Source organism: Pseudorca crassidens, chromosome 21 (genome assembly GCF_039906515.1).
Source record: "Pseudorca crassidens isolate mPseCra1 chromosome 21, mPseCra1.hap1, whole genome shotgun sequence".
Classification (NCBI taxonomy): Eukaryota; Metazoa; Chordata; class Mammalia; order Artiodactyla; family Delphinidae; genus Pseudorca; species Pseudorca crassidens.
Window position 1 is genome coordinate 4276953 of NC_090316.1, and position 13037 is coordinate 4289989.

A 13037-nucleotide genomic window follows, 5' to 3' on the forward strand; every position below is an offset into this window, starting at 1 on the left:
CGGCGACGGACCGCATGAGCACCTGAGCGACAGTAAGGAAGTCAGGATGCCTTGGGGGGCTCTGGCTGGTGACTGAGGGGGAGCCCGAGGGGACGTAACGAGTGCAGGGTGCTGGCAGGACACGTGGCAGAGATGGCCGAGAGTCCGCGGTGCCAGACGGCAGTGGGACCTGGGGAAACAAATGTGAAGTCAGCAGAAGTTCACCATTTAGTGCAGAGGAAACTGCATGGATAATACAGAATGAGAGGGCAGAGAGGATGGAATGCTGGGAACAAGAGACGGGAAAGGGGGCCACAGGGATCAGCCACAGAAAGAGGGAGAAAACCAGGGAGAGTTCATTGTCGCCGTACATAAGCCAAGGGAGCGAGAGTTTCGAGGGCAGTGGTCGGAGTGTCGGATGCTGGAGAGACGCGTGTCGGGGCACACGCATCTCCATAATCTGACTTCCTAGGTACTAAGCTAAGAGCTAAGATGCCTTATCAGACTACAGTGAGAGGAGCAATAACGCTGAGACCGAAACTCACAACCGGAAATTCATCCCAACATTTGTTTGTAAATATAAACAAACACGCTAGAGGCTGCGAATGTAGAGACGGTGCTCCCTTTGAGGACAATGGCAGCCAAAGGACAGACATCTAGCAGGTAAACAACTGTAGGCAATGGAGAAATAAGGTGGGAGGTGGCAGGGGGCACAGAAGCCCAGCCCCAGGCCAGGCAAAGGCTCAGGAAAAGGCTTTCCAGGGCTGAGTCCTGAGTCCAGAGAAGGAACGCAGTCTGGAGGGCAGAGGACAGAGGAGGCAGGGAGGGGAGGGGCCGCCAGGACAAGACGCAGGCGTTAAGAGGCTGAAGCAAGAAACCAACGGGATGGAAGAGGCGTCTCAAAGAGCAGAGCCCCGGAACAGGGCAGAAAAGACAAAGGCCAGGCCTAAGGAAGTGTCGATCAACAGGGAGAGATGGCGGCCCACTGGCAGGCGTGCACCAGTGGACACCCACGCTGGTGCCAGCGTGACCCTCCTGGTGTGGCCCGGAGAAGCCTCATCTGCGGAAAGTAAACTGTGCTCAGGAGGATAAGTTAAAATTGCAGCAGCAAACACTGGCACTCGTGAAAAGCCTACAGACTTTACGTCTCATTCCATTAAATGGAAAGGTTTTGAGAGTCTAAAACAGGCCCCAAAGAAGCCTACTTTATAAAACACAAACTGCCCTACTGAATTCTCTAGTTTTGCAAAAATGCGCAACTTGCCAAGTGCTCCATTATAGCTTTATATTAGTATTTACTTATAATACCCGCTTCGTTCCAACATAAAACGGAATCAGCTACCATTTTACGTGAGCTGGTAGACGCATGTCACGGGCCTGTAGAGTTGCAGAGAACGACGGGGTTATCCGTCCACAGACAGAGTTTGTATCCCTCAGACATGAGCGAGGAACTAAGTGGATCACAGAGGTGAGAACACACGGGTCTGCGGCCTGCTGCGGGGGGCGGCGGCGGGGGCGGGGCGCTCGGGAGGCCGTCGTGGAAGAGGGATGACAGGGCAGTGACGGGCGCCAGTCCGAGAGGGTGTGAGGGCCAGGGGCCAGTGGCTCCTGCAGGGCCGGGACCTCGCTTGTTCCCTTTCCCACGCACCCGCTCACCCATTCATTGCTTCCTTCTGTGCCTCCAGGTGCCAGGCCCTGCTTCTGAGTGCCGGAAGCCCCACAGGTGGGTTGCTGCTGAAGGACCAGTGAACGTCCCCTGGGGGGTGGCAAGGAAGGAAGAGCTGCTGGTGGGAAGGAGAGTGTGGAGACACGGGGCACGGAGTGGGGCACAAACACGGAGGGCAGCGCTTCACCGAGAAGGACTGGCGGCAGCACAGGCTCCGGGGAGGACGCGGGGGACACCAGGAGATGCCCCGACAAGCCTTTCAAGGCCTCGTGCTGGTGTGCATCTGAATCAGTCACCTCTCCTGGCTGGGACTCCATGAGCACCGTGCATGGGGGCGGCACACCTGCCGACCAACACCCCAGACACTCTTTCCCCAGTTGACACCACTGCTCCCCACAGGTCTGGTGAAGCTCCACTACCGAGGGACGTTCAAGTCCCTGCGTCTATAAAGGACTCAGTCTGCAGGAAGCAGTTCCTGGAAAACCAAAGGCTTTCCCAAGCTCGTACTGCCCCGCTGGAGCCTGACTCCCTGGAAATATCCAGTCTTTGCAGCGGGATGCACGGCCCCCAGGCCGCTGCCAAAACCCAGGTCCGCCGCCCTCATTGCTCGTCCTGAAGGATAAACATCTTAATCGGCTTCTGATTACTTCTCTATTTTGTACAGTTGACTTTGGCTCTTTTCTACTATTACCTCAAGGCTTTAATATCATGGAGTTCTAACGAACTGCTCTCTTCTACATCATCCAAGTAATTCTCAAAAACATTAAACATCGCAAGACCTCAGATTAGAAGAATTCCATTATGACCCTTAAGCCGGCCTTGAGTGACTTAGGCCTCTTAGCCACTCGACTTTCTACTCAGAAAAGAACTTGTGAAGAATTATTCTTTAGTTATTTTTGTTTGATTATTAACTTTGGCCAAGGTTGGTTTTATTTTTCGTTACTGGTGACTCAGATACAGTGCCTTTAACTCCTCATTCTCTACTGTTTGAGTACAAAGTGGTACATTAACCCAAAATCACATCCTGTGTTTTGACTTTCACTCTTTTATCTTAATCAGTGTAACAAAAGTAAAAACAAAAAACACAAAGTCATGAACAAAACCTCCATAGAAGTCTGCTAAATGAAGGAGGGTGAAGGCATTTTCTTGAAGATATGCGAAGGCCGAGCACAGCTTACCTATTTTCATTTTTATGGCTCCAGAATCATGTCCAGAGGAAACTAAAAAAGGGTTTTAGCTCTGCCGAAGGTAAGAACCACATACACGACTTCCCATCTCATGCTGTTCCATTTCAACTCATGATGTCCCCGAGGTTCTTGTTTTTTTCAGTTTAGTATTGCCAGATGTAATAAAATAATTATTGCCGAGAAATTCAAAATGACTGGTTACAACAGCTGAACTAAAACAACGTTGCTGAGACTTGCATGCGTCCCCAGTCTGAAACCAACCGTACAATCCATCAGCGTGCTATTATTCTCCAAGAATTCTAGAAAGTATTCCCCTAAGATATTATAAGTTAGAAAGGAAGATCATCCTTCAATTTCCTAAACATCTTATTTAAATAATTATTTTGTAGCATGGTGAAAATTACGATGCCCTTTTGATTATGAGTTAAATATTTGAGAAAGCTTAACATTTTATCACAACTTCCAAAAGGAGAACAAATGTTCCTACTTAAGTGAACTTTTTTTAAAAAGAATTATGCAGTTCTTCTAACTGTTTACATTACTGGTTTCAGGCATTTGCTACTCTGAGAAGAGACAAATTATGAGGAAGTTGGCAAAGTTAAATGTTGATTACAGGCTTTACAAGTGAAGAAAAGGCTTTTCCAAAGCAGCCAAGTAATTGTATTACGTTGAAAAAGTACTCATATCTTAAAATGGTAATTTGTTATTAATGGAAAGTAAAATGAAATTTAGCACATTTCAAACACAGCCACAATATTGAATAAACTCAGATCATACAGAGGTTCATTTCTTAAGTAATTCATGATTAACAGACTCACTTACCTGAAGTATAGGAAAAGAAGGTTACGAGGAAACTACATCATTTTTTCACTGGGTAATAATATCTTGACTTCTCTCCTTGAAATGGAAAGGAATCTAAAATACAAAAAATAAAATAAAAATAGGAGTCGCCCTTGTGAATTTCCATGTCTTAAATTACGAAATTTTAAATCATTTAGGAGATAAAGTGCAATTCATCCAAAGTTCTGCCCCAAAAAGCAGGATGGTATTTTCCCTTTTCTATCTTAATGGGTAAAATGCAAAATATTTGTTAAGACACACACACACACACACACACACACACACACACACACACACAGATAATCAAGGTTTAAAACAAATGCTGAGAGCCATGCAGAAGTGTGTGTAAAAGCAAAGCAGAGTCACATGCTCGGAAAAGACCCCAAAAAGCAAACCTCGCAGCGAAGCAGGGTGTCCGCCGCCCGCTGGGGCCTGGGCGCTGCGTCCGCACGGAAGCCGCAGCTCAGGTTGGGTCAGGGGACCGCGCACTGCGCCGGCACTTTTTTTTTTTTTTAATGGTCGTAGGGACTGAAATGTTACGAAACAGCAAATCCCCGGGAAGTTGGAGAGCCCAGCTCCCCGGGACGCGCGCCCCCGCGGACGCCCCCGCGCCCCGACCCGGGGGCGCGCACGGCCCGCGGGACCTGGCCCGCGGGACATGCCCCCCGGCCCCGCGCCCCGTGCCCCCGCGCCCCCGCGCCCGGCCTTGCAGGAACCCACCGAGCCGCCCCTGGGTCCACGGAGATCGATGCAGATGGGGAAGAGGTAGGAGCAAAACACCCGGGAAGCGAAGGCGAGGAAAATACTCTGGAGGGGACTGAGCCTCCCTGCTAAGTAGATGTTAATAATGCTACCTTCAACTCTCACGCAGAGTCGTCTTTCCCGAGTTTGTGATTTCATCTCATTTGTCTTTATGATTTAAGTCATAGCAAAAAATAAAAAATACTATATGGTTGCCTTTTCACACGCAGGAATTAAAAAAGGCCCAGGGTGGTTATACGAGGACAAAGAAAAGACTGATAAGCTGCTGAGGTCTGCGACCACTAACTAGTCCCCCTGCTCCGCCGCGTTGGCCTCCTGATGCTAGAGCGGGGCTGTCACGTGTTTGTTCCCCCCTCCCGTTACATTTGAAGGTTTTCTCTGCGGCATTGACACTCAGTCAGTACAAGTGTGAGGAGCGTCACCGTAGAAGTTGGGAAGCCATCCGTGTCCACACACTCTCACCACCTTCCTGCAAGTGGGCCAGCCGGGGCCCCGCGGCAACGCCTCTCCTAAAAGCCACTTCCGTCCCTGCCTGGCGAATTAATCTGTGTTGAAATGGAATTGCAGTTGGCAGAACGGCAGCAATGCCAAGATCGAATAATCACTTGGACCCGAATCTGAGTTGTTTCCATCCTTGACAACAAGTAATGTTACCCTCCGGAGCCTGCGGGGCCAGGAGTTGAAATGAGTTTATAATTTGGCTTCCAGGCTCTCTTCTCACTCTCAACCACTTAAATGTCCTTTTCTGCCTTTTAGCATGCAGGGGGCAGCTTTGGAGGCTGAATCACCGACATGGTCTTCATTGATATCCGTCATGAATGTTCTTTGCCAAATAAATAAAAAGAGGAAAAGCCCACATCATTCAAAACCACATTTGTTTTAACAGTGAAACTAAATAGACTGTCGGCTCATACTACCACATGATCATTAATAATCTAATTTGTTCTTCTCACTCCAGCAACTTGAAGAGAAATGCTCAGTGTTTTCATCTCCACACAGAGGCCCCATTCATCTGGCCCCTCAGTGCCTGATCCTGGTGATGCCAAACTGCAGGTTAAGAGCCACAGGACAACCCAGCGCCTCCTCTTTTCCTAGTAAAGAACTCATTAACACTCGGATCCTTGGCTCTGGGAAGTACATTGTCTCCTTAGCAGTTCCAAACATCATGTGCCCTGGGAAGGTAGTCATCTCTAGCTGGTGATGGAAAAGGAAAGAGACAGGAAGGCAGAACCACTGGCAAGACTCCCTAGAGATCAGGGTGGGACGGGAATTAGCATCTTGGAAAATTACTGGAGGTGAACCACAAGTATGCAAAGGACAGGTGGGCGTGTCCAGCTAACATACCCTGTTAGGAGGAAGGGAAGTGTCATCACCCACACGCCTCCCACACGCCTCCCACTGAGTGAGCGGCTCTGCGTGTGCGCTCCCCCCATCCCCACAGCGATGCCATGGATGTCTGCGTTAACATCCCCATTTTGCAAATGGGGAAAATGAGGCTCAAAGGTGTTAAGAAACCTCTCCGACTGGTACATGGTAAAGCCGGGATTTTTCTGACTTCAAAACCAAAGCTTGAAAAAGAGAAAGAAACGCAAGCCTTTACTTCTTCTAGGATGCAACGTGGCCTTGTCTGCAAGCGCTAGTCCTCACGGGTGGTTCTCCAACAGGTGGGTGGCTGCCGCCAGTGGTAACCTGGCAGATATGCTGCCAGCATCCAAAGGCTGCCCGTGAGGTACTGGGAACAAAGACCCTCCCTCATCCTTCATAAGAAATCACAGTGACAAAGCCACTCTTGGACGAGCCTTCCTGAGTATCAGAGAAATAGACAATAACAACGTGCCAAAAATAAAAGCTAAATCCAGGGAAGCAACTGCAGGTACAGAGTAGAGAGAGCACCTTTCTTCGTCCAATTCAGAAAATAGTTCTCGTCGACATCCCTCAGGCTAAATCCAGGTCTGAGGGCGCCTCTCCTGTCATCTGATGCCCTGCTGTTCTCAATAGTTTGGCCTAGAGAGTGAGGATTACAGAGGGGCTTCTGTGGATTACAGAGGGGCTTCTGTGGCTTCCCGAGTTCTAGTTATGGTAAAGAGTGAGCAGGAGAAGGCAGGATGCGCCTGAGAGTGGCTGGGAGAGCGTCCATGGGAAAATCACACACTCGGTTTTGGAAATCTCCCAGTTGGGATTCTAAAGGTTGGGAAGCCTGCCTCACCCCACAGCCACAGTAATACAGTTTGACATCCGTCAATTAGCAGCACTCCATAAATAAGTCAGCTTCTAATCATGCCAAAGAAGCCCGCCAAAAATCAACTATGGAAAAGAGCAGTTGAAAACGAGCACACTGAGATCAATACTATTTTAACAATCTAGGAAGCCGTGCTATTCAACATACAATGAATAAGCGAAAGTCGCCCGCACTCGCAAAGAACTTCAAAGGCACAATTGGTCCAATGGTGTGACTATAGCCATCTGTGTAGGTTAAGTTCCAAGGCTTCCTCATATTCATAAATGTAAATCTAAATCTTTAATCCATCTAAACCACGTCTGTGTCAGACACATTGATTCCTGAAATGTGAAAAGTAAGACGGGAAGACGAAAAAGCCCTTTCATCATCAGTGTGCCTAAAATAACAAACAAAAGCACCGAAAGACCAGAAACGTGTCTGCCGACTCAGGCTGCCTGGTGGGATTTTCTTTGTGCAAATGTGGATAGTAATATACATGTTTTAAAATCTTGATGGTAGTGTTTTCATTTGTATAAAACGATGGGAGTCCCCTGGGTAGCAGCACTGGGAGACATAGCAGGGTTAGGGTCAGGAACTGCGCAGCCAACTTCTAAAATTATCTTTCTCAAGAATATGTTTCAGAAAAGAAAGTGCCCTTGCATGCTACATGTTACAAGCGGCATGTGATTACAGGCTTGACAAGATTCCTTCCACATTAAATAATTTTACTGAAAACAATATGCTTTAGGACTCAACTGACTTTAAAAGTCATGAGTTCTTCCCCCAAAATGTTGTCTTCTATTCTTCTGTGAAATGAAAAACAGGGTCTCTGTGTTCTGGTCTTGTGTGTACAGATGTGGACTGAATGAGAAGATGCCCCTTTCTTATTCCTAATCCTGCCCGTGAAGTCGGCCACCCTCACTTTCTTCAGTTTCTCGCTCTGGTAAGTGAGGATAAGCACAGATACTATGACCAGAACTACGAAGATGATGAACAGAATTATGATGCTAAATTATTTGAAGTCTCTTTTAAAATGCATTGGTCTAATATTACCTTAAAGGTATCAAGTAGATTTCCTTATGCTCCAAGGATTTACCAAGTGCCTCCTACCCTAGGCCATGGGGTCTCTGTGAGGGCCCTGTGTGAGCCGTCTCCACACAATCAACATGTAAACCACCAATACGAGAGACAATGAAATGACTCACATGCTAAATAGACACAAATAATATGCCATTAAAGCACCAGAAAAGATGGGCTAGGACTGGAGAGAATCGGAGTTCCATCTTATCTCTCGGAAAGAAACTAAAGCGCTCTGTTTGCCATTGATCGTAAGACCAATAACACAATCTTTCTCCTAAATCAGCTGGGATACAGACAGTTGATGCTCCTTCATAAAAGAGAGCTCTTTCGCAGCACAGTCTGCAGTTACACTCAACGCCCTCTCCCAGGAAATTCCTCCAAGGCCAGCCCTGCCCCTATGAGATGCTGCAGCTGCCAGCACATGCTAGACAACATCACAGATGCTAATGAGGGGACCTGCTGCACTTAAACCCTGAGCAGAGCAAGAGATTCAGGTTTTCATCTGTTATGGACTGAATATTTCTGCCCCCCCCCAAAATTCATATTTGAAATTTTAATCCCAGTGTGTTGGTATTTGGATGTGGGGTCTTTGGGAGGTAATTAGGTCATGAGGGTGCAGCCCTCTTGAGTGGGATTAGTGCCCTCATGAGATGCCACGAGAGAACTAGCTTGCTCTTTTTTTGCCACGTGAAGTCACAGTGAGAAGTCAGCTGTCTGCAGTCTGGAAGAGGGCCCTCACCAAAACCAGACCATGCTGACACCGTGATCTTGGACTTCCAGCCTCCAGAACCATGACGAAAAAGTGGCTGTTGCTGATAAGACTCCCAGCCTGTGGTGTTTTGTTACAGTGGCCTGAGCTAAACCATCATCTTAAATCTGCTGTGAGATTGTATACAAGTTCATAACTTCTTAGCCTGTGTTTCCAGATTTGTAAGTAAGGGGTTGGACCAGGCCATGGTTCTCAGTGAAGGAGGATGGTCTTTATCGGCTGCCTCCCCTCCCCACTAGGATTACATCTGTGGAAAAGATACATTGCAGAGAGGAACAAGCAACACAGACAGAGGAAGATGAGGCAGGACAGCATCTAGACTTCGATGTGAAGGGGAGGGAAGGGAACTTTAAAAAGCACAAGCTCTTGCAAGACTTAAAGTTATGGCCTTCCTAAGTATAAAGATTCTACCAGACTAGTTGATAATGGGTAATTTGATGATCAAAATCATGCGTTTAGGGGCTTCCCTGGTGGCGCAGTGGTTGGGAGTCCGCCTGCTGATGCAGGGGACACAGGTTCATGCCCTGGTTTGGGAGGATCCCACCTGCTGCAGAGCAGCTGGGCCCATGAGCCATGGCCGCTGAGCCTGCGAGTCCAGAGCCTGTGCTCTGCAATGGGAGAGGCCGCAACAGTGAGAGGCCTGCGTACCGCAAAAACACAAAAAAAACAAAAAAAAAGAAAATCATGCGTTTGTCCATTAACCAAACGTCACATCTCACATAATTGCTAGAGCCGGAAGCACAACCCCCCATTCACTGAAGTACACCCACCCCCCAAAGACAGGATGCTCAGGAAGAAGAGACTGTCAGGTTGAGGTGCCCCAGGGAACAGGGACCCCTACACGGAGCAGCTCAGAGAGAACAATTCACACATTCCTGCCCCGTACACACCAACAAGCCAGCCCCAACACAGCAGAAGCAGCAACACAGAAAGGGCATGAGTGTGTGGTTCAGAAATCCCAGATCTAGTCCCAGTTCTGCCATTAAGTTATTGTGTGACCTTGGGCTGGTCACCAGCAAAATAAAAGTCTGGACCAGATCATCTCCATGTTAACCTTCCAGCACAGAAAGTAACTGACTTACTTTCTACCGTGTTACATAAAAATTTATCTGATCCTAGAATCCTTTCAGCATCTTTAAGGCCAGTATATACAACTCCATTTACGGGCTCAGTTTTTAAATTAGTGCATTCCCAGGCTTCCTAGGACAACCGACCAGAACACAAGTCTGAGGTGCAGAATGGGTGAAGTTTCTTTTCTCTGGCTTTCTTTATGATCCCCTATGGCTAAACTCTGCCCTCGCTGCTGCCAAGTCTCTGCACTCCTGGCACTGAGTTTTGATCTGTAGTTTTCATAGGGCTCGTAACACTGTGATGGATGAAGAAATTAAACCTTTCGCCAAACTTGAACAGGCGTTTTGAATGGTAATTTTTATCTTCTCCCTTCCCAGATGCAGAAATGTCAACAGTTGAGAGATACTATGATGTTGGTAAAAAGTCATTACAAAAATGGACTTGCTGCCCAAATGATCTTTTATTATCTTGCAAATGTATTACTTTTGCTGTATCAATTTTTTTTAGTTTATTTCATGTTATGCTCCAGCTGCAAGGGAATTGAGAACATACTGTCCACATTTTCATAAAAAAACTATAACATTAACAGAAGAAATATTTCACCATAAAAATGAAAACTATGTGTAAATATTCATATAATTGAATTTCTTCAATCAATTTATTGAGTCAAGCCAATGGAAGGATGCTTTTTTTGTGTAGTGAGAGCCAACAACACAGGAGAAAATTTTCATCTCAGTGTTCAAATAAATAAATAGTAATATTGCTTATGGATATCAATTTTTTTAAATATGCATACAGAATATAATGCGTGTTGCTCTCAGGGAACGTACAATTCCTATATACTATTTACTAAGTATACTGGATAACAACAAAATGAAAACTAAGAAAGATAAATACATATTTAATCAAGGAGTATTTAAAAATCATTAAAATATGTTTTCATTCCATACCATGGCCAGTTAAGCAAGACAGGGGTAAAGAGTAAACAAAGAAAATATTATTGGAGTAATCAGCAGTAACAAGGAATGAACTATTGGTACACATATCAACAGGATGATAATTATGCTGATTAAAAGAAGCCAAACAAATAGTAAACGTACTGCATGATTGCATAATATAAAATTCTAGCAGATCACACCATTCTAGCATTTGCCTGGGGATGGGTGTAGAGGGTTGGGAGGCGCCAGGAGGGAGCAGGAGGGGTAGGATGGTGGGATTACCAAGGGGCAGAAGAAAACTGTCCTGATGATGTACATATGTTCATTATCTTGATTTGGGGGGTGGTTTCATGTGTATATCAAAACTAATCAAATTGTGTACTTTAAATATGTGAGTTTATTATATATCAATTATACTTCAATAAAGCTATAAAAATTATTGAGTAGAGAGACAAAAATAGGGAAAAAACTTTAAAGATTAGGAGTAGTTATATTTTGAGGCAATTAAGATACCTGTTGGATGAAAAGCTACAGAAAAAAATAGGCTACACTAGATCCATAAAAGACTACCAAAGAAAGATTTCTGATTGTTGCTATATTATATAGAGAGAATTTTTATTTCCTTAGGATTTTTCACAGAAATAGTTCTAACTACCCTCAGAGTCTCAATAACAATGGCTAACATTGAGCCATTTTATCCTCACCTAAGGAACCTAAGAGTTGGGTACTACCTACTATGATGAGGATACCAAAGTTCAGAGAAGTTCACGTCCTTCACCAGCCCAGTGGTGGAGCTGGGATATGAACCCAGGTTGAGCTCCTGAAATTAAACTTCTCACCCTCTGCTAGACAAACAGGATCCTGGACCAGTGTTGTGGGTCACAATTTGCTGATTCACACCTCTGATGGCTTAAAGAAACAGTGCATTAAACAGCTACATTTCTAAGTCTGAAGTCTAATTGTGGTAGCACAGAAAAGGTCAGTAATGAAGCGGTGGTGGAAGGCAGGGGAACTGCAGCAGGGGGAGCAGGAAAAATAATACCTGGAAATCAACAGATTTGGTTTTGGCCATGTCCTCAGTGATGAGTATACACTTGGGCAAGTCACTTCTCTTCCTGGAGTCTGTCTCCTCTTCAGTAAAATCAAGAGTTTGGACTAATCAATTTCTAAGCCTCCTTCCAGATTGGTGATTTTGCCAGTCCTCTTTGGGGTAATACACCTTGCATTTTGTAACCTGGGTCAAAACTTTTCCATGATACCAAACACATTTCCGGTACAAAGCTTCCTCCATCTCTTTTAGCACCCGCACCTAGCAAATCCCTTCACTATTTCCCAGAGGCATTCTGTTCCCAAAGGACAGTGCTAAAGGAAGGCCCAAGGAAAAGGAGGACGGTCGCTCAATCAGAGTCCACCATGTTCCCCTGTACACACTAACAATCTTTTCCACTTCAAAAACACTAAAACGTTGACTTGAGAGGTGTGGCCAAGATGGTGGCATAGGAAGGCCCTGAGCTCACCTCCTTCCATGGACACACCAAAATTACAACTATTTACAGAGCAACTATTGATGAGAACAACCTAAAGACCAACAGAAAAGATTTTCCACTGCTAGAGATATAAAGAAGGAATCATGAGATGGGTGGGGGACGGAGACGTGTTATAATCAAGACCCATACCCCCAGGTGGGCCACCCACAAACTGGACGATAACCACAGTCTCCCCAAGGAGTGAGGGGTACGAGCCCCACGTTGGGCTCCTCAGCCCAGGGTTCCTGCACTGGCAAGACGAGCTCCCAGAATGTCTGGCTTTGAAGGCCAGCAGGGCTTGTATATGCGAGAACGAGAGGACTGTAGGAAATAGAGTTCCACTCTTAAAAGGCACACAGGATCTCACATGCTCTGGGAACCAGGGCAGAAGCAGTAATTTGAAAGAAGCCTGAGTGAGACCCTCTTGGTGATCTTGGAAAGCCTCTGAGAAAGGCAGGAGGCAACTGGGACACACACACACACACACCCACCGCCGGGGACATAGACACTGGAGGCAGCCATTTTGAGGGCTCTCTCTGCCACCTGAGCACTGGTGCTGGTGAGCACCATTTTGGAGCCCTCCCTCTAGCCTATTACTGCCAGGGGCTTGCCTGCCCACCAGTGGGCTGGCACCACTTCCAGCCCCACCACCCAGGCCATGCAGCCAGGGAGACCTGGCCCCACACACCAGCAAGCAACCAGCCACTGCACGAGGCAGGGCCTGGCAGCCAACCAAGCCAGAGGCAGCCTAGCTCACCAGCCACACCCAGAGAAGTTGGCCTCACCACAACAGAAGGGTCCACACAGCAAACGCAGGGGCACCCCAGAGCACACAGCTCTGGTGAGGGCACTGTGCTGCTGGGCCCCACAGGACATCTCCTACATAAGGCCACTTCTCCAACAGGGAAATGTGACCAACCTAAATAATGCATAGAAATAAATACAGAGAATTAGGGAAAATAAGGAAACAGAGGAATATGTTCCAAACAAAGGAACAAGAC

At 46.6% G+C, this 13037-nt stretch overlaps 1 protein-coding gene across 4 annotated transcripts in view; it reads right to left on the reverse strand.

Moving 5' to 3' along the window:
* CSGALNACT1 (chondroitin sulfate N-acetylgalactosaminyltransferase 1) overlaps positions 1-13037 on the reverse strand; it is a 321135-nt gene that overhangs the window by 165219 nt on the left and 142879 nt on the right. For 2 of the 4 annotated variants that reach the window (XM_067722138.1, XM_067722141.1), the window contains exon 2: positions 3655-3747. The gene's annotated coding sequence lies outside the window, so the exon portion shown is untranslated. Of the gene's footprint in view, positions 1-3654; positions 3748-4067; positions 4219-4526; positions 5609-13037 lie in introns of those variants that run through there. The other 2 variants (XM_067722140.1, XM_067722139.1) reach the window with 2 other exon arrangements.